The 23,033-nt window shown below is 36.6% G+C and overlaps 1 pseudogene; it reads left to right on the forward strand.

The window, feature by feature from the left end:
• The first annotated feature begins 377 nt into the window (after window positions 1-377).
• On the forward strand, window positions 378-23,029 carry LOC117090863 (annotated as a pseudogene).
• Window positions 23,030-23,033: the final 4 nt, after the last annotated feature.

Genomic DNA, 23,033 nt, shown 5'->3' on the forward strand with positions numbered 1-23,033 from the left:
AATTTAGAGCTCATTTTATCAATTGTTGTGTTCTCCTAGTAAAATTATCCCTCTGTTAAGCAGTAAGAATATTCATTCAGCAGGGACAAATGTCATGCAGGCATCCAGAAAAAAAAAAGTTGAGAGTGAGTTGATAGGTTTTACAGTGGTGGCTGACATTCCCATTTTGAACCCTTGTACTTCGACCTGTAATTGCTTAGCATATTTGTTGCTAAAGAAGAGCACAGATTATATCCTGGATGACAGTTACTCACCTTTCTAAAGCAATGACATCCAGTAGGTCCAACAACTGAATCTTTAATAAATGATTCCAGTCGCTGCTGCCGACGCTACCACAGCGTTTGGGTGTAGTTTGGAATCCCTGCGCTGCGTTAACAATGAAGCAGAGTTCGAACGTGCCGACTTTTCTCAGCAAGATGTGGACGCTTGTGGAGGAAACCCACACTAACGAGATCATCACCTGGAAGCAGAATGGCCAGAGTTTTCTGGTCTTGGATGAGCAAGGATTTGCAAAGGAAATTCTTCCCAAATATTTCAAGCACAATAACATGGCAAACTTTGTGAGGCAACTGAATATGTATGGTTTCCGTAAAGCAGTACATATCGACTCTGGAATTTAAAGCAGGAAAGAGATGGTGCTGTAGAATTTCAGCATCCTTACTTCAGACAAGGACAGGATGACTTGTTGGAGAGCATTAAAAGGAAGGTTTCATCTTCAAAACCAGAAGAAAATAAAAATTCGTCAGGAAGATTTTTTAAAAAAAATTATAAGTAGTGCTCAGAAGGTTCAAATAAAACAGGAAACTGTTGAGTATAGGCTTTCTGAATTAAAAAGTGAGAATGAGTCCCTTTGGAAGGAGGTGTCAGAATTACGAGCAAAGCATGCACAACAGCAACAAGTTATTCGAAAGATTGTCCAGTTTATTGTTACATTGGTTCAAAATAACCAACTTGTGAGTTTAAAACATAAAAGGCCTCTACTTTAAACACTAATGGAGCCCAAAAGAAGAATCTGTTTCAGCACATAGTCAAAGAACCAACTGATAATTACCATCATAAAGTTCCACACAGTAGGACTGAAGTTTTAAAGCCAAGGGAGATGATTTCAGATGACATCATTATTTACAATGTTACTGATGATAATGCAAATGAAGAAAATATCCCAGTTATTCCAGAAACTGGGATATTATATCATATCCATACATTATATCTCACACACACACACACACACACACACACACACACATATATATATATATATATATATATATCCAGGATGTTATATATGGTCCCTACAATTGTACCCAGTACCCTGATATTGTCACCGTTGAAGATGGCAATGAAGATGAGTATGCACCTGTCATTCAGAGTGGAGAGCAGAGTGAACCAGCCAGAGAATCCCTAAGTTCAGGCAGTGATGACAGCAACCCTCTCATGTCTAGTGCTGTCTACTAAATGGCTCATCCAGTCTGACCTCAGAAGACCCAGTGACCATGATGGATTCCATTTTGAATGATAACATCAATCTTCTGGGAAAGGTTGAGTTGTTGGATTATCTTAACAGTATTGATTGCAATTTAGAGAACTTCCAAGTCGTGCTATCAGGAAGACAATTTAGCATAGACCCAGGTCTCCTGGTTGACTCTGAGAAAAAAGGATTAGAAACTACCAAGAACAATGTAGTTCAGCCAGTTTGGGAAGAGGGAAGAAAACCTAAATCCAAGCCAGATGAGCAGCTTATCCAGTACACTGCCTTTCCACTTCTTGCATTCCTCGACCGGACTCCTGCTTCTTCTGTTGAACAGGTGAGTACAACAGCATCATCATAAGTTATGTCCTCTGTAGATAAATCCACAGAAGTTGATCAAGTGAAATTTATCCTACAGTGCAAACACGCAAACACAAATCTATAAATATGGTATACTATATTAACATAATGAAGAACATAAACCATATGATCATCTCTATAGATGCAGAAGAAAAACATTTGACAAAATCAAACATCTTTTAATAATATAATAAAAACTCTCAAAAAATATGTGGAGAAGAAATATACCTATACCTCAACACAATAAAGGCCATACATGATAAGCCTACATGCGCGCACACACACACACACACACACACACACACACACACATACATCTGCGTTGCTGATATGGTTTAGCTCTGTGTCCCCACTCAAATGTCATCGCAAATTGTAATACTTGTGTGTCGAGGGAGGGAAGTGGTGGAAGTGATTGGATCATGGGGTGGTTTCCCCCATGCTGTTCCTGTGATAGTGAGCGACTTCTCACAAGATCTGATGGTTTAAAAGTCTGTGGCAGTTTCCCCCTCACTCTCTCTCTCTCTCCTGCCACCTTGTGAAGAAGGTACTTCCTTCCCCTTCACCTTCCACCATGATTGTAAGTTTCCTGATGCCTCTCCAACCATACAGAACTGTGAGTCAATTAAATCTCTTTCTTTATAAATTACCCAGTCTCAGATATGTCTTTATAGCAGTGTGAGAATAGACTAATACAATTGCCTACTGGTGACATTTATTAACAGGCTTTTTTATTAATAGGCTAGTTATCAAACTTCTGTAAGTGGTAACATTATGTTTTCTACTTTCTCAGATAACATTTTTAATATAGTGCTTCATAATTAACCCTGGCTTTTCCCTTTTTTCTATACTTTCATTACTATAGTGATAATCCAGGTTTGGTACCTACTCAACTCAACTGGAACATGATTTTTTAAAAATCCTATCTGATTTCTTTTTTCTCCTCAGCATTTACTTTTTAAGATTCCAGATTTATCTTTCTCAAACACTATTTTAATTATGTCACTTGTTTCTTAAGAGATTTTGTTACTTCCCAATTTCCTATTTAGCAAATTAGGCTTTCTATTACTCTCCAAACTGTAACCTCTATGAAACCAGATGAGATGTCTCACTGCATTCATTCATCTTGCACAGTGTAGGCTTAACACGTTGATTTTAATTATACCCAATACATTCTCTCTGAATCTAGTTCTAAATCCTACCAATATTTAAGATTCCATTCATATCTCCCCAGAGTTACTATCGTCTTGCTACGGTAGCCAAACTTGGCATCACTTCTCCATACTCTTCTAAAATATTATTATAGTTATCCCTACATATGATAGCATCTATTTATGCTTTGATTACTTAATGCATGTCATTTTACATTTACAATTGAATTTTCAGTTCCTCACAATGAAATGCATTACTTGCAAGATCCAATAACACTTATCATAATTTGGAGTGCAGCGTAAGTGCTCATTCACTTTTAATTTATTGAATTCATTTATAGTTCATTTGTGATGGTTAATATTGAGTGTCAACATCATTGGATTGAAGGATGCAAAGTACTGTTCCTGGGTGTGTCCGTGAGGGTGTTGCCAAAGGAGATTAACAGTTGAGTCAGTGGATTAGGAGAGGCAGACCCATCCTCAATCTGGTGGACACCATCTATTCAGCTGCCAGTGAAGTGAAGCTAGGATAAAAGGAGGCAGAGGAACATGGAAGGACTAGACTGGCTAAGTCTTCTGGCCTCCATCTTTCTCCTGTGCTGGATGCTTCCTGTCCTCAAACATTGGACTCCAAGTTCTTCAGCTTGTTGGCTCCTGAACCTACACCAGTAGTTTGCCAAGCACTCTCAGGCCTTTGACCACAGACTGAAGGCTACACTGTCAGCTTCCCTACTTTTGAGATTTTAGGACTCAGACTGGTTTCCTTACTCCTCAGTTTACAAACAGCCTATTGGGGGACTTCACTTTGTGATCATGTGAGTAAATACTTCTTAATAAACTCCCTTTCATATATGCATCTATCCTATTAGCCCTGTCTCTCTAGAGAACCATGACTAATACATCTTATTTTAAAAAATTTTGAAGTAACTTGCAACAACTGCAGTAACAAACTAATTTATTAAATGTATTCAAAACTTAATTTGGGCTAAGCATTTTTCTAAGCACTTTACATGAATTTCATAATTTAATCATTAAAACAATTTCATATACTAATGAAACCTTTTATAAGTATATGAATACCAATAACCTTTTTTATTATACTTTAAGTTCCAGGATACACGTGCAGAACATGCAGGTTTGTTACGTAGGTATACACATGCCATGGTGGTTTGCTGCACCCATCAACCCCTCATCTATATTAAGTATTTCTCCTAATGCTCTCTGTCCCGTAGCCCTTCACCCCCGACAGGCCCTGGAGTGTGATGTTCCCCTCCCTGTGTTCTCATTTTTCAGCTCACACTTATGAGTGAGAACATGCTGTGTTTGGTTTTCTGTTCCTGTGTTAGTTTGCTGACAATGATGGTTTCCAGCTTCATCCTGACAATGATGGTTTCCAGCTTCATCCATGTCCCTGCAAAGGACATGATCTCATCCTTTTTTATGACTGCATAGCATTCCATGGTGTATATGTGCCATATTTTCTTCATCCGGTCTATCATTAATGGACATTTGGGTTGGTTCCAAGTCTTTGCTATTGTGAATAGTGCGGCAATAAACATACATGTGCATGAGTCCTTATAGTAGAATGATTTATAATCCTTTGAGTATATAACCAGTAATTGGATTGCTGGGTCAGATGGTATTTCTGGCTCTAGATCCTTGAGGAATTGCCACACTGTCTTCCACAATGGTTGGATTAATTTACACTCCCACCAACAGTGTAAAAGCATTCCTATTTCAACACATCCTTTCCAGCATCTGTTGGTTCTAGACTTTTTAAAAATCGCCATTCTAACTGGCATGAGATGGTATCTCATTGTGGTTTTGATTTGCATTTCTCTAATGACAAGTGATGATGAGCTTTTTTTCATATGTTTGTTGGCCACATAAATGTCTTCTTTTGAGAAGTGTCTGTTCATATCCTTCACCCACTTTTTGTTTTTTTCTTGTATATTTATTTAAGTTATTTGTAGATTCTGGATGTTAGCCCTTTGTTAAAACTTAAAAATGGCCGGGCGCGGTGGCTCAAGCCTGTAATCCCAGCACTTTGGGAGGCCGAGACGGGCGGATCACGAGGTCAGGAGATCGAGACCATCCTGGCTAACAAGGTGAAACCCCGTCTCTACTAAAAATACAAAAACTAGCCGGGCGAGGTGGCAGGCGCCTGTAGTCCCAGCTACTCGGGAGGCTGAGGCAGGAGAATGGCGTAAACCTGAGAGACGGAGCTTGCAGTGAGCTGAGATCCGGCCACTGCACTCCAGTCCGGGCGACAGAGCGAGACTCCGCCTCAAAAAAAAAAAAAAAAACTTAAAAATGCCCTTTTTCAGATGGATAGATTGCCGAAATTTTCTCCCATTCTGTAGGTTGTCTGTTCACTCTGATGATAGATTCTTTTGCTGTGCAGAAGCTCTTTAGTTTAATTAGACCCCATTTGTCAATTTTGGCTTTTGTTGCCATTGCTTTTGTTGTTTTAGTCATGAAGTCTTTGCCCATGCCTATGTCCTGAATGGTGTTGCCTAGGTTTTCTTTTAGGTTTTTTGTTGTTTTAGGTCTGACATTTAAGTCTTTAATACATCTTGAGTTAATATTTGTACAAGATGTAAGGAAGGGGTCCAGTTTCAGTTTTCTGCATGTGGCTAGCCAGTTTCCCCAACACCATTTATTAAATAGGGAATCCTTCCCCACTGCTTGTTTTTGTCAGGTTCGCCAAACATCAGATGGCAGGACATGTGCGGCATTATTTCTGGGGTCTCTGTTCTATTTTATTGGTCTATATATCTGTTTTGGTACCAGTACCATGCTATTTCAGTTACTGTAGCCTTATAGTACGGTTTGAAGTCAGGTAGCATTATGCCTTGAGCTTTGTTCCTTTTGCTTAGGATTGTCTTGGCTGTATGGGCCTTTTTTGGTTCCATATGAAATTTAAAGTAGTTTTTTCTAATTCTGTGAAGAAAGTCAATGGTACCTTAATGGGGATAGCACTCAATCTGTAAATTACTTTAGGCAGTATGGTCATTTTCATGATACTGATTCTTCCTATCCATGAGCATGGAATGTTTTTCCATTTGTTTGTGTCTTCTCTTATTTACTGGAGCAGTAGTTTGTAGTTCTCCTTGAAGAGGTCTTTCACATCCCTTGTAAGTTGTATGCCTAGGTATTTTATTCTCTTTGTAGCAATTGCGAATGGCAGTTCACTCATGATTTGGCTCTCTGTGTGTCCATTACTGGTGTAGAGGAATACTTGTGATTTTTACACACTGATTCTGTATCCTGAGACTTTGCTGAAGTTGCTTACCAGATTAAGGAGATACTGGGTTGAGACAATGGGGTTTTCTAATATACAATCATGTCATCTGCAAACAGAGACAATTTGACTTCCTCTCTTCCTATATGAATACCCTTTATTTCTTTCTGTTGCCCGATTGCCCTGGTCAGAATTTCCAATACTATGTTGAACAGGAGTGGTGAGAAAGGACATCCTTGTGTCATGCTGGTTTTCAAAGGGAATTCTTCCAACTTTTGCCCATTCAGTATGATATTGGCTGTGCGTTTGTCATAAATAGCTCTTATTATTTTGAGATACATTCTATCAATACCTAGTTTATTGAGAGTTTTTAGCATTAAGTGCTGTTGAATTTTGTTGAAGGCCTTTTCTGCATCAATTGAGATAATCATGTGGTTTTTGTCATTGGTTCTGTTTATGTGATGGATTCCATTTATTGATTTGCATATGTTGAACCAGCCTTGCATCCCAGGGATGAAGCCAACTTGATCATGGCAGATAAGCTTTTTGAAGTACTGCTGGATTCAGTTTGCCAGTATTTTATTGAGGATTTTCACATTGATGTTCATCAGGGATATTGGCCTGAAATTTTCTTTTTTTGTGTGTGTCTCTGTCAGGTTTTGATATCGGGGTGATGCTGAACTCATAAAGTCAGTTAGAGAGGAGACCCTCTTTTTCTATTGTTTGGAATAGTTTCAGAAGGAATGGTACCAACTCCTCTTTGTACCTCTGGAAGAATTTAGCTGTAAGTCCATCTGGTCCTGGGCTTATTTTAGTTGGTAGGCTACTAATTATTGCCTTAATTTCAGAACTTGTTATTGTTCTATTCAGGGATTTCACTTCTTCCTGATTTAGTCTTGGCAGGGTGTATTTGTTCAGGAGTTTATCAATTTCTTCTAGATTTTCTAGTTTATTTTTGTATAGGTGTTTATAGTATTCTCTGATGGTAATTTGTATTTCTGTGGGATTGGTGGTTATATCCCCTTTATCATTTTTCATTGTGTCTATTTGATTCTTCTCTCTTTTCTTCTTTATTAGTCTGGCTAGTGGCCTATGTATTTTGTTAATCTTTTCAAAACCCCATCTCCTGGATTCATTGATTCTTTTAAGGGTTTTTCGTGTCTCTGTCTCCTTCAGTTCTGCTCTGATCTTAGTTATTTTTTGTCTTCTGCTAGCTTTTGAATTTGTTTGCTCTTGCTTCTCTAGTTCTTTTGATTGTTATGTTAGGGCTTCAATTTTAGATCTTTCCTGCTTTCTCCTGTTGGTATTTAGTGCTATAAATTTCCCTCTGAACACTGCTTTAAATGTGTCCCAGAGATTCTGGTACATTGTGTCTTTGTTCTCGTTGGTTTTAAAGAACTTATTTATTTCTGCCTTAATTTCATTATTTACCCAGTAGTCACTCAGGAACAGGTTGTTCAGTTTCCATGTAGTTTTGTGGTTTTGAGTGAGTTTCTTAACCCTGAGTTTTAATTTGATTGCACTGTAGTCTGAGAGAAAGTTTGTTATAATTTCCATTCTTTTGCATTTATTGAGGAGTGTTTTACTTGCAATTGTGTGGTCAATTTTAGGATAAGTGCAGTGTGATACTGAGAAGAATATATATTCTGTTGATTTTGGTTGGAGAGTTCTGTAGATGTCTACTGAGTTGGCTTGGTCCAGAGCTGACTTCAATTCCTGAATATCCTTGTTAATTTTCTGTCTTGTTGATCTAATATTGACAGTGGGGTGTTAAAGTCTCCCACTATTATTGTGTGAGAGTCTAAGTCTTTTTGTAGGTCTCTAAGAACTTGCTTTATGAATCTGAATGCTCCTGTATTGGTTTCATATATATATGTAGCATAGTTAGCTCTTCTTATTGCATTGATCCCTTTACCATTATGTAATATCCTTGTCTTTTTTTAATCTTTGTTGACTTAAGGTCTGTTTTATCAGAAACTAGGATTGCAACCCCTGCTTTTTTTTTTTTCTTTCCATTTGCTTGGTAAATCTTCCTTCATCCCTTTATTTTGAGCCTCTGTGTGTCTTTGCACATATGGGTCTTCTGAATACAGCACACCAACGGGTCTTGACTCTGTATCCAATTTGCCAGTCTGTGTCTTTTAATTGGGGTATTTAGCCCGTTTACATTTAAGTTTAATATTGCCATTGGTGAATTTGATCCTGTCATTATGATGCTAGCTGGTTATTTTGCTCTTTAGTTGATGCAGTTTCTTCATAGTGTCGGTGGTCTTTACAATTTGGTATGTTTTTGCAGTGGCTGGTACCTGTTTTTCCTTTACATATTTAGTGCTTCCTTCAGGAGCTCTTGTAAGGCACACCTGGTGGTGACAAAATCTTTTAGCATTTTCTTGTCTGTTAAGGATTTTCTTTTTTGCTTTTGAAGCTTAGTTTAGCTGGATATGAAATTCTGTGTTGAAAATTCTTTTCTTTAAAAGTGTTGAATATTGGCCCCCACTCTCTTCTACTCTCTCTCTCACTTGCCCTGGGTATCTGCTAGGAAGAGAAGGAAACCAGGGATGCCTGCTCCTTTCTTTCGAGACGAGTAGCCATTCATCTTCAGTCTGTACCCCTTTCGAATGCATCCTGAACCACTGGGACTCCTTTGGGAAAAAAAAAATGCCTTTATTTTTCCTTTCTCCTCCTCGGTTCTCCACAGATAGGTAATCGTGTCTCTGTACTTCAGGACACTCCCCTCAGATGCATCCTCCAAACTGGAAGGAGTTAATTTCCCAAACCTTAAACTTGTTGGTTTAGGATTGGGCTCCAGAAAGGGAACCCAGAAGCCCAACATGCTGGCAAAAGGGTCAAGTTTTCTTTTACCAGTCAGGCTTTTGGCCCCACTCTCCCTGTGCAAACTGGTAAAAGACCTCAGGATTTTTGAGCTGTTCTTATCCCTCCCCTTGTTCCTTTTTGTTACATGTTTTCTAATAACTCAGTTTGTCTCTTCTTGACTTCAGGCCATCAAATTCCAAACGGCCATGCAACTGGAACCTCAGATGATGGCCCCTTCTGCCAGGGACCCTTAGATAGGCCTCTGAGGGAGCTCTGACTGCCATTTTCCCAAAACAGCGCCCTCTGTCAGCAGGAAGCAGTTAAGATTGGTCTTCATCCTTATCCCTATCCTTATTCTAACAGTTAGATGTGCTTCTTTAGAGGGGAGAATGAGACAGCCGGGTGGGAAGGGGTTCCCAGAGAAACTCCAGTCAGCCTGCATGCTGGAAGCAGTGCATGCTTGGGTGGAGCTTGGGAAGTTCACATCATTTGCAGCAGGGAGGAGCCTGGCCCTCCACTTCCTGGGTGGAACCTGGGATTCAGTCCTTGACAGGGGAAGCCCACTGGCAGGAAAGCACACTCTCTCACTTTGCTAAGAGTCTCTGTTTCGCTTTTTCTTCTTTTTCACCTAATAAAACTCTGCCTTACTCACCCTTCAAATTGTCTGTGAGCCTAATCTTTCGTGGCCGTGTGACAAGGACCCCATCTTTAGCTGAACTAAGGAAAGGTCCCGCAATAAGTTATACCTGAATGACAAAGCAAGGTTAAAAAATTGTGCTAAAAATTAAGTGTTACATAAAATATAGTTCTAGTCAGAAACAAACAACGTAAATTGCTCAATTGCTTAATTATGTTAGAATGTTCAGGCTAGAATAGTACCTGTATTAGTCTATTTGCATGCTGCTAATAAAGACATACCCAAGACTCGATAATTTATGCAGAAAAGAGGTTTAACGGACGAACAGTTTCACATGGCTGGGGAAGCCTCACAATTGTGGTGGAAGGCAAGGAGGAGCAAGTTGCATCTTACATGGTTGGCAGGAGGAAAACAGAGAGCTTGTGCAGGGAAATTCCCCTGTATGAAACCATGAGATCTCATGAGACTTGTTCACTACCATGAGAACAACACCAGAAAGTCCCACCCCAAGATTCAATTACCTCCCACCAGGTCCTTCTCACAACACGGGAATTGTGGGAACTACAATTTAAGATGAGATTTAGGTAGGGACACAGCCAAACCATATCAGTACCTTTTAAAGTTTGGTTAAATTAGTACACTCTCTGGTACTACTTATTAATATTTTATGCTTGCTAGCAAGTAAACTTGAAAGACATAAGATAAACTCATACATATTTACTTCTCTTTATCATTTTTCTATAGTTTCTATAAAATATTTTCTTTTACAATAAGAAAACACTAATTTGAACTGTTACAGAATTTTTATTATGTGTCAAATATTCTTAATATTGAAGAATCATAGCATACAATTCAAAAATACATTATGATGTATGTAGATAACAAACTGACAGCAACTCTCTCTGTGATAAATTAAGGATAATATTTTCTCTTTTTTGGATGTTAGTTTTAGTATATTACATTCTATAACATTGCTAAATAAAAATAGTTGGAAAATTGGTTAAATATACCTTGCTAAAGTCACATAATTAAAATAACTTATCTGTAGTTTATAAAGATAAACATAATTTTATCTGCTGTTTATAAAATCCACAGATAAAGCAAAAAGTAACAAAATGTCATTTTGTACTTCAAAAAATGCCCTACAAACAAAAGCACAAGAGTAATTATGACAATAATGTAATTACTGTCAAAGTGAGACAAATAATGTGTTCTTGCTTTAGCTCTAAGTTTATTCAAAAACATTTCAACAAACATTTAAGGGAATATTATATAAATATTATTCATTGCATAACCATGCCATTGAACTCACTAACAAGGAAATATAATTATAGGCAATAAAACTTATGCAGCTTAGAGTACATTTGAGGTTACAAAGTCAAACTAATTTATACTTATTTACATATATTGATTCACTTGAGATTTCTTGTAGTTTTGTTTTGTTGTAGAATTGATACAATTTTTTCTTATAAAAAAAACTCAAGTTCTAAACTCATTGTGCAAAAGTAATCTTTCCTTTATATTCTACCAGTATTATTCTTGCCTCTTATTCTTGTTTGAAGATTTCTCTAACTTCTTTCTAGGGTGTTTTACAGTTTAGACAGACAATGTGAGTTAAAATGCTGCAGGATCCTTACGGACTTCACTGTGTGTATTAGTCAGCGTTCTCTAGAGGGACAGAACTAACAGGATAAATATATATATGAAGGGGAGTTCATTAAGGAGAATTGACTCACATGATCAGAAAGTGAAATCCCACAATAGGCCATCTGCAAGCTGAGGAGCAAGGAAGCCAGTCCAAGCCCCAGAACCTCTAAAGTAGGGAAGCCAACAGTGCAGTCTTCAGTTTGTGTCTGAAAGCCCAAGAGCCCCTGGCAAACCACTGGTGTAAGCCCAAGAGTCCAAAAGCTAACAACTTGGAGTCTGATGTTCCTGGGCAGGAAGCATCCAGCATGGGAGAAAGATGAAGGCCAGAAGACTCGGCCAGTCTAGTCCTTCCACCTTCTTCTGCCTTCTTTTTCTAGCCACACTGGCAGCCGATTGGGTGGTGCCCACTCACATTGTGGGTGGGTCTTCCTGAAGGTGGGTCTTCCCCCAGTCCACTGACTCAAATGTTAATCTCTTCTGGCAGCACCCGGAAACACCCAGATACACCCAGAAACAATACTTTGCATCCTTCAATCCAATCAAGTTGGCACTTAATATTAACCATCACACTATGTTACTGTGGTTAATTACCTGAGGTAAAAATGTCAGCTTGTTTGGCTGTCCTTGTGGCAACTAATTATCATATCACATGAGTTTTGCTTCTTTACATCAAATAAAACAAAACGAAACAAAAAAACAAATAAAAACAGAGTCTTTCTGTCTAATTTTGATCCCTCCCTAAGATAAACCTTGATATTCCCCATAAATTGCTGACTCCCTAATAAAAAGAAACTCTTTTCTGAATTTCACAATGCTTATATCTGAAGATATGCCATGGAATTTATGGGTGTGACATAACTGGCATATTTATCACCAAGATCAGATTAACTATAATACCTGTAACCTTGATAATCTTGTGAGAGTTTTGGGGATTTTGTTTTTCCTTTAAATGGCTGTTGCTTTTCTTTTTTCTTCAATCTGGCGAGCTAGTCCTAAAGCCTAGACTCTATTGCAAACTTTCATTGCAAGTAAACTACCCTTTTTTTTTCAAGGTAGGAAAAAAACTACCTTTTTTCCTTTTTCCTTTGAAACTTCTTTTGAAGGTTTTGCTGGGTAAACTGAAGGCCAAACCTAACTCAATCTCATGTGCAGAGATTTGAGCCTTCTGAAGTGTTTTCACCAAAATCTCTCTTTTCTCAGTTCCCAGGGTGAATGTCATGTAGCTATAGAACTCTTGCTCTAATTTTGTATTTCTTCCCTAATTCTGGTTTTTCAGCAAATCTAACTCTGATCCTGATTTGTCCCCAGCCTCATGTTTCCTCATGGACATCTGATATTGTGGAACAGTATCTATTAGATGACAGTCAACAAGACAGATGTTCTACAGAGTTGACTTTTTTTATTGTTCATCTTGAGTCTTCACTTTATTTTAACATCCTTTAAGCTATGCATTTTATCTGTATGCCATTGTGAGCCTAAATCATCAGAAAGAAAACAATACATTTCTCTCTGGAATAAAGGGAAGATCTTAGAGATCTGGAATAACTATGACTATTATGGAGCTTTTGTGCTACATTTACTTTGACTTACAGCTGCCACTGGAAAATGAGACTTCTAGTTCTCACTATAATCATGTAAATTTTAAAAATGCCTTTTCTATCCTGGAGTAATTCATTTCTTACAAAGATCTTTTGTACTTTTTCTGAATCTGTGGCAAATTCTCTCTTATGTCAGGAAATATTTGGAAATAAATTGGTTATAAAGCCATTTTCATACACTGTAATAACATCTATTTCAAACACATTCACATCTATGAGGAGAAAATGCGTAAATGTTTCCCAAAAACTTTTGAAACTGGTTTTGTATGGCAAAGCCTCTGGCTTTTAAGAAAAGTGTTCATGATTTGATAAACTGTACAAAATAGAACAAATGAATGAAAGAATGAAGAATGGAGAAAATTACTTTTGATTTGAGAAGAACAGTTTCATGACTATGAAAAATCTAATAATTCTGAGTACATGATTTCTCTTTCTCCTCTTTCATACAATAAGAAAGGCCCATAGAAATATATAAATGATGGAAAATTCAGATGTAAAATTGTGCTTCACATACTGACATCAAGAACTTAATGGTGCTTAAAGTTATGACCCTAGCTGAACCCTCAATCTCACTCAACAGGTGCTACAGAAAAAGCAATACACAATATGTTGAGAGTTAGTCAGCTAAAAACTGTTTCTGAATGTGCTAATCTGCCTACGAGTTTGATAAGAATAAAGTGCGTTTTGAGTCAGAAATACTTTCTCAGCAAACACATTGATATATCTTCACTTATAGAACTACACAGTAGTCCGTTTATCAGATGAAGCTGTTCTTCATTAGCTTATAAAGACTAGAAAAGCATTTTCAATATGAGAAAACTGTAAAATTTTCTAGAAATACTTCATGCAAAATGTTCTACATTGGTTGGTTTGCTTAAAATAAGCTTCAGACACTTGATAAAACTTAAGGAGAAAAATAATTTAGCTAAATTTGTAAGGGTTTTGGTTATTAGTCTTTGTGGTAGGTATCAGTGTAGTGCAAGTTGTTAGAAAGAGAAGAAAACGAAGTAAACTTTGGTATTCTCAAAAAAATGAGATTCATATTTGATATATTAATGTGGTAAAAAAAAAAAGCCTTGTGTAAGTTGACAATAATTTTGGCTTTGAAACAATGATATTTCTTCTGCCTGCTCTTATCAGTTTTAAAAAATAATGTGAAAATAATGATTTCATTTATACAAGATTTAGATTCATTTTCTCATGCAAAGCCTAATCAATTTAAATTTCCTAAATTACTTTTACTAGATTTTATAATAAGTTCTCACTTTCCCAAAAATGATATAGTAAGTGGGAATTTATAATTATACCAGTTAAAAGCTGAACTAAAGCAAAGCATAATATCTGGTTACTTTTAACAAGCATTTCCTCTCATAAACATATTTACTTCTTATAATGCTGATTATAATGAAAATTTAATAATTCTACTTACACTATTTGGAAAAACATTTAAATACCATATCTAAGCATGACAGAATGCTCAGTCATCAAGTATAGGTTTAATTTATACGTGGATCTCTTTTATTACATAGAATATAAACTGGCCATCATTTAATATGTGGAAAAGAATATGTAGGATTTGGGATGCATTAGTATCATTTTCATATTTAACACTTTAAGGCATATCTGAAAAGTCATGCCTGACTATGGGAGCATGTGTAGGAAAGAAAAGAAAGGGAATAATGTCAATTTAAAATTGTCTGGTTGTGTCAACACATTATAAAAGACAACTTTTTTGATATAGTATGTTGTAGAAAGTTTGGAGGTAGACTTTCAAAAAATGAGTATATGAGAAAACAATAAAACGTTTATAATTTTGGCCATGTTGGGTGCCTCTTGTTTTATTTATACACAGGGGGGAAATCTTTTGAATCCTTTCATGCAATGTGTTACACAGATGGGAACATGACAAACTGATTTTTGAGTACATAGGCTACCCTAAAACAAGTTAATTGGTTCGCAGAGTGTAGACGTTCTTTATAGCGTCAAAATCATCTCACTTGAGAACTATTAACATTGTATGCTTTTCTATGCATTTACAACAGTTTTTCATTTTGTCTATTCTGAATAAGCTAGAATTTCTTTCTTTTTTTTTTTTTTTTTGTTGAGATGGAGTCTCGCTCTGTCACCCAGGCTGGAGTGCAGTGGCCGGATCTCAGCTCACTGCAAGCTCCACCTCCCGGGTTTATGCCATTCTCCTGCCTCAGCCTCCCAAGTAGCTGGGACTACAGGCGCCCGCCACCTCGCCTGGCTAGTTTTTTGCATTTTTTTAATAGAGACGGGGTTTCACCGTGTTAGCCAGGATGGTCTCGATCTCCTGACCTCATAATCTGCCCATCTCAGCCTCCCAAAGTGCTGGGATTACAGGCTTGAGCCACTGCACCCGGCCTAGAATTTCTAATTATCAGTTTTTGCTTCTCTGTTTATTTTCACTGTAGCCTGAAACCGTAACCATTTTTAATGGCTTGTGTTCATATCTTGTCTCTTCTATCAACTCTTCCCAAATTCAAGCCACAAATTCAGAATAATGAAACTCTTTTGGTGTCTCTTTCCCAAACAGCATCCATAAAAACTTTCCCAGAGAGAATTTACAAAGATCTTTGCTGTAATATTATAACAGAAGAAATCCATGAGATTCTCCATATTTATCATTGCATCAGTGTAAATGTGGGATCAGGAAAGCATTCATAGTAGTCAACTGGTGGGACCTGGCATAGGACAGCAGAGCATGGTGGGTTGTAGATGGTTCCCACACAGCAGAAAGACCCCAGGCAGAGTGTTGGATAATGGGCAGGATGCAAAGGGTATTTACACAGGTTTATACTAGCAGCAGCCCAGCAACAGGTGCAGAAGCCAGATTAAGATAAAAAGAACAATCATGTAGGGAAAAGAGAGACAGCTGTAATGAGAGAATAGAGAACGTATAAAGTGGAATTAGTCAAAAAGTAAATATATTAAACACAATGAGTATTGGAGAGGGAGTTTGCAATATGGAAATTGAGAAACCAGAATAAACTCTGTACTGAAGATTGGAATTCATAGTATAAGAATAGATTCACTGTAATTGTTCGTTCTCACACTGCTATAAAGAACTACTTGAGACTGGGTAATTTATAAAGAAAAGAGTTTTAATTGGCTCATGGTTCTACTGGCTGTACAGGTAGCATGACTGGGGAAGCTTCAGGAAACTTTCAATCATGGCAAAAGGCAGAGGGGGAGCAGGCACATCTTCACATGGTGGAGCAGGAGAGAGAGAGAGAAGTGGGAGGTGCTACATGTTTTTAAATAACCAGATCTTATGAGAACTCACCCACTATCACAAGAACAGCAAGGGGTAAGTTTGTCCCCATGGTACAATCAGCACCCATTAGGCACCATCTCCACCATGGGGGATTACAAGTCAACATGAGCTTTGGTGGGGGACACAAATCCAAACCATATCACTCATTCATAGAAATGTAAAGGCAAAGGATGGTATGTATGCAAACATGTATGAGTGCACTTATGAATATATGTGGATGTGTACATATACGTATGTATGTCTGCCAACTAAGAGACCTACCAGCACCTAAACAGCAATAACATTGAACACACATCACCCATATCTTGATTTCCAAATACACTTCTCCACTAAAAGGAACCAGGGATTCTTGGAGAAATGCCTAATTTCATATCAGATAGGCAAAGAAAACAAAAATCTGTTATGTTGTTTTGTGTCAAAAAGTATAACGTGTTAAAAGAATATTGGAGATAAGTCAAAAAAACACAGAAGCTAGCTCAAAGAAACTCCCACTGGCTAAATTTGGGATAATTTGAGCATCAAAATAAATAATGTCAATAAAGTATTATAACACATTAAATAAAGTAGAAAACCATGAGTTCATGCTGATATAAATAAATAAATTTTTCAAAATTAGAGAACTAGAATATCTACATGGTCTCACAATATTTAATAATAAAAATACTTACTAATTACAAAAAGAGAAAGTAAATGTACAGAGGAGAAAGATAGCAGATACGATTTTAATCAAATGGGTTTGGGACAGATTGACTTTGTGTGCCACTGGGAGAACGTATTGTAAACACAGCTCACTCCACTTGTTTGATAATCCTGCCAAGGATACATACCTATGGGTGCTGACGAGTTGATGGGTGCAGCACACCAACATGGCATAAGTATACATATGTAACAAACCTGCACGTTATGCACATGTACCCTAGAACTTAAAGTATAATAAAAAAAAAAAAATAAAAGAAAAGGAAAGAAAAAAAGAAAAAAAAAGAAAACCAGAAAAACACAACTTGAGGGGCATTCTACCCAATAACTGGCCTGAAATCATCAAGAATATCAAGACAAAAAAATCAAGGAGTATCAAAGAAAGACTGAGGAATTGTTCCATATTTAAGGAGACTTACATATACAACTGGATGCAAAAATGTGACTCTAAACTTTACATATTACCATTCCTTTTACTATCGATGATGCTTTTGGAACAACTGCTCAATTAGGAGGTTTAGATGACGGTAAAGCAATCCTGATTCTGTGTACTGAAATATGATTATGAGGAGAATGTCTTTGTTGGTAGGAATTACACACGAAAGTATCTGGGGAAGATGGACTACTATGTTGGCAACTTACTCTCAAATGATTTCTTTTAAAAGATCTTTATTTTGTACCAACAATTCTCTATAAGTTTGAGATTATTTCTAAATTTAATGTTTCTGTGTGTTAACTCTCAAAACATCATATTTATCTGATGATCCACTTATATAGCACTACTCTATAGCACTATAGTACATATTTAGTGACCAGTCGAGTGTATTTGGAAATAGGTTAAAAATATCTTTCGTGTGACTGGAAGAGACACTCTGCTCCAACTAAGAGAAGAAGAATATTGTCTGAGTTTACTCTATATTTTTTAGAACCCCTTCCTTGCTCAGGTTTCAAAGTCAAGTATTCTGGAAAATGCCCAGTCTCCCTCCAAAAAGCTGGCTGTATATTGTCCTTACATTTCACTGTCAACTTCAAGAATATTTTTACTTGAACCAATTTACTACAAGACAACATAGAGCTGCAAAGGGAGCTCAGGAAAAATTAAATCTTTCCTAGTGATAGACAAATGCTCTGATGAATTCGATGAATTTTTAAGTAAAATAGCGACATGTGTAGCAAGGGAAACATAACATTCTCTGTTAGAGACACATAGTTTTTCAATAGTGTATAAGCCAAATTCTGTACTTTAACATCATTGTTTTCCCTAAGCTTCTGTAAGGTCTAGTCTCAAGCCCATCCACATTGCTACTTATTCTCATTTGTCAGCTGGCTCCTGCCTGTGACTCTCAGGCAGACCCTGGTCCTGTGCTCATTTTGCTGCTACAACTGAAACTACTAAAACTACTGTCCACCCAGTTCATGAAGTTACCACCCTGAACTCAAAAGTAGAGATGATTCCCTAAAGATTCCATGACTCTTTACAACCTGTTAGCCTCCCACAGCAACACTAGCACACACCGATTTTGCTCCAATAAACTCACCATGGAGCTTGTCACTGCTATATTTTTGCCAGTGGTTCTCATATCTGCTATGGTTTTGAGCCCTCTTTATCTCCCCATATAATCTCTCTGCAATTGCTAGCTCATACTGCCAAAACACCTTTAAAATCATGCCTAGCTTACTTTTCTTTCAATGGTCTATTTTAAAGTAGACTTTGAGCCATCTATTGTAAGTCTCATATTTAATTAAGGTTCTGTTAAACATAAGTGCTGTTGACTTAGAATTTCTGCCCATGGTCATGCAAATCTCATAATAAATCCAACCTTCTCAATTTTTTTTTAACATTATCTAAATCAAATTCCTACAGATGGATCTCTGTCCCGGACCAGCCTAATAGAGAAGTGTTATGAAAATGCTGTATATCCCCACCCTCCTCAGAGTTAACTCAATAATACAGAATTTTTTAAATAATATTTTAAAATCTTAAGTAAACTATTTTATTTTAAATATTTTTAAACATATCTCCAAAATTATCTCCAACATCATATTAATAAACTCCTAAAGATATTTCTATCAAACTCTTAATCAATTAAGAAGACCTACTTTCATAATTATTTAATATATCCTGGATAGGTTCACCCTGAGATGTTATAAAATTTTTCATTTACCAGTGACCAAGGAAACAACCAGCGACTTTCAAATCAGCCGTGATGTTTCTCCCTAAGAATGTTCATGGGGCAATGATAACGTGAAAACAATCTTCCTGATATTAGTGGTAATGGTGGAGTGACAGACTTCAAATTGTGGCACTTGACTGAGAAAGCCAAGGAAAATTTCATGTAGACGACAGCAGCAGCTTTGGCTTGTTAGTCAAAAAGATGGATGTGGCACAGTGATCTCCACCTATATTTAGTTAATCATGGGAAATGAAATAAGTGGGTACTCCAGAGACAGAGAGAGAGAGAGAGAGAGAGAGAATCAATCTATTCAACAGAGACCTAACTTTAGCCACTATGAGTCACAACCTGTTCATCTTCCAATTCTGACAGAGTCACCAAAATGAAGAAGTCTAGGTAGCCCTGAGTAAGGTTCTCATTCTAATACCAAAGATATGACCTGGAATCCTTCCAACAATCCTTCTCCGAATATTTTGGTGGCTGATTTATGGCTGACTAAGCACTAAAGAAAAGTATACACCCAAACATTTTGTGGACCTTTAGAGATATTTGGATTCTGTTTTAGAACTATCACTAGATCTTAAGAACCCAGCATGTTACCCAGGCTGCTCATCAGAATGAAGGACTCCAGAGGGTAAGACAGGGAATGGGTTTTGATTTGTCCTCATCTCCTAATAGATACCATGGAACCTAAAAATCCGTAGTGTATTTCCCACTTCCTAAGTGTATATGTAATTGTGGTATAAGGCTGAAGAAATTGGTAAACATGCACAGCTGATCCATGACATAGAGTAAGGACTAATAAAGTAGTAAGGGACAAATGGAATTTCATGGAGCTTCTTGCTAAAATATATTAAAATTTATACAGCTCACAAGAGGAATAGCAGAGAATTAGTGCCACCAGCAAAGATGACAAATAAATGTGATGCTTTCTTTGCATTTATCTGACAGTTTAGCCAGTGAAAGAATAGGGCTCTTGAGAGTCAGTTTAGCTTACCATAATTTTATCAAATGATGAGCGTAGTGGTAGTTATTAAAACAGATATGATCCCTACTAGAACAAAAACATTCAGTGCATGAGAATATATTATGCATATATTTATTTGAAAATAATATATACAAGATCACTTTGTTTTTACTTGATAACAAAACAATAATATTTGGCATCCTGTAAATTCTTTATTCCCACATGGTTCAAAAAGAAATTGAGGAGCTGTAGTCTTTCATTAATTCTGCCTCTTTTTTAAATAACGAAAAATAAATGCATGTATTTCCCAAACTCTCCAGCAGACTATTTACTTCAACTTATTTAAGTATATTTTAATAGAATATGTTTCCATTCCTGAACTAGTTACCACTAAAGAGGAATAAAAACACTATAATAAGAGTAAACTAAAGATCTACCACTGGGGATAGAAACTTTCCTGACACGAGGTTTGTCAAGAAGAAAGAAGACAGTGCCTCCCTATGAAGGCAACTGAGAGTATACACTACAGTACGTGTACCCCACAAAACTAAAACTATCCAGGATGCAGATTAGAACAAACTCACTAGACATTGGAATCTAAAACGCTGAGATCAAAGGCAAGAGAACACCAAATACAAAGAGAAGTAAGAAATGTATAGTAAGAAATGTAACCTCATGGCCTGTTTCACAAATAAGGACTTAGTTTGCTTCAAATTTACTTCCTTGATAAATATTTTAAGACAACTTTAATATTTAATTAAATTGTTTATGTTTTCTCATTCATATTGAAAGGTATATTTGTTTACATATTTCATTTATTATTAATTATAGTAGGGATGATGATAGCTTACCATCAGTGTATAGATTATAAACTATTAAAACAGGATTCTCAATTAATTAATATAAGAATGGAAATCAACCAGGAATGTTAGACTAGTAGCTAAATAGAGCAACACAAAATATTTTGAATCATGTCTCTTAAGGGATAGAATGACAATAATTTTGTAAAGACATGAACTTTTTGCATCATGTTACATGTTCAAGTTTGATAACTGTATGAACTGAAAGAAAAGAATTTGGACAGTAGAATATCTGAGATGGATTTTTAGAATAATGAGTGAATACATGCTCAAAGTGGGAACATAGGGTCTTATTCACTGTAATTTAATTTTCCAGCAGAAGGAAAAAGAGCCTTAAATTTACCGAAGTAAATATTTCCAAGAGTAGCATTTGACAAGTTTGGTTTACATTAGAAATTTTTTCTGTTTTCTGTTTTCTAGTTCCCTGGAATGTTCAGGAGAAACTCATCTTCTCCAGCCTTACTATTGTGTATGTGCAGACAGAGCAAAAGGAAATTTATGACTAAATGTTTATCTTTTGCTTAAATCCAAAGCTAGTTTGTGGAGGTTATCACAAAAGAAACCTAACTACAAGACATTCAACTGAGGAAGCTGATGCTAATCATCAGAGTGTCAAAAAATGTAAACAAGTGGGTGCTTTAAAAATGTTGATAAAGAAAGAAGAGGCCAGGCACCGTGGCTCTATTCTGTAATCCCAGAACTTTGGGAGGCCAAGGTGGAGGGATCACGAGGTCAGGCAATCGAGACCATCCTGGCTGACACAGTGAAACTCCGTCTTTACTAAAAATAGGCACAAAAAAAATTAGCCAGGCGTGGTGGCACATGCCTGTAGTCCCAGCTACTCCGGAGGCTGAGGCAAAAGAATCACTTGAACCTGGGAGACGGAGGTTGCAGTGAGCCGAGATCGCGCCATTGCACTCCAGTCTGGGCCACAAGAGCCAGACTCCGTCTCAAAAAACAACAAAGAAACGAACAAGACAAAAAGAAAGAAAGAAAAGAAAAGAGAAAGAAGGAGCTATTTCAAAAATCTACAAGCCATATTTTATAAACCTAAGAAATATGGAAATTAGTGTTTGTAAAGTTTGGAGGTTTTGTTGTTTTGTCTTTTTATACAAAATTGGAATAATTAGGAAATGACTTTGAAATGAATTCTTTTTTTCATTCATGTTATTTTCAGTTCTGACATATCCTGCTTTTTTTAACCCACCTCTTCCCTTTTTTTCCTCTTCCTCTCCGCACCTCAACTAGTAGTTTTGTCCTCACTCTGATCACTAGGATAATAGTTTACATTCAGAATTTTTATTGATTTTATCACCTATTCTGTTATCATGAAATTGGGCAAAGTGATATCTCATTCTCAACTCACAAGAGTAAGAATAACATAGTTCAGTATCAATCCACCACTGAAGCATTTTTATACTTTATTAGTTCAGCTGCTTCAATCAACATAACAATTTAAATCCCATAATAAGGACTTGAAACTACCTGAAAGCAAATGGAATAAGCTCTGGGTGCTAGCAAACAATGTTTAATTTAGTGATTTTAACGTAATTTGTGAAGTTTAAATCAGTACTTATCATTTGCAACTGTCTGAGTCAGAGAATCTTAGCGTCCTGATAATAGAAAATCATATTCTAAGTACCCTCACCAAAGGTCCACATCCATACGCCAAATGTTAACAGAACTAAATGTTAGGTAAACACCAACATCACATCAAATTTAAAGACAAAGTGAAGTACATGATGCTACAGATCAATCAATATATGTGTATGGCCGAAAAGTTATAACCAGGGAAAATAAAACAATGTAATACAAGTAAGTTGAGCATTTAAGAAGCCTAATATAATCTTCAGCCTCTCAAGATCATACCATTATATTAAAAGCTTTTTCAATGTGGATTTTTGTATAAAGTTTTAAAGTACCCTCTAAATAAAAACTTTTGATGTATAGGATGCAGAATGTGAATTTCAAACTCTCTTGGATGTAGCAATGTTTCAAAAGCAATCTACACCTAATTTAAAAATAAAACACTTCGTCAATGAGAGTCAACAAAATGTTGGTATAACATTGGGTTGTTCTGATGGAATCTTGATGGCACAAGTAACAAGAAAGTTATAAATTG

This window comes from Trachypithecus francoisi, unplaced genomic scaffold (genome assembly GCF_009764315.1).
Source record: "Trachypithecus francoisi isolate TF-2019V2 unplaced genomic scaffold, Tfra_2.0 Lachesis_group11, whole genome shotgun sequence".
Classification (NCBI taxonomy): Eukaryota; Metazoa; Chordata; class Mammalia; order Primates; family Cercopithecidae; genus Trachypithecus; species Trachypithecus francoisi.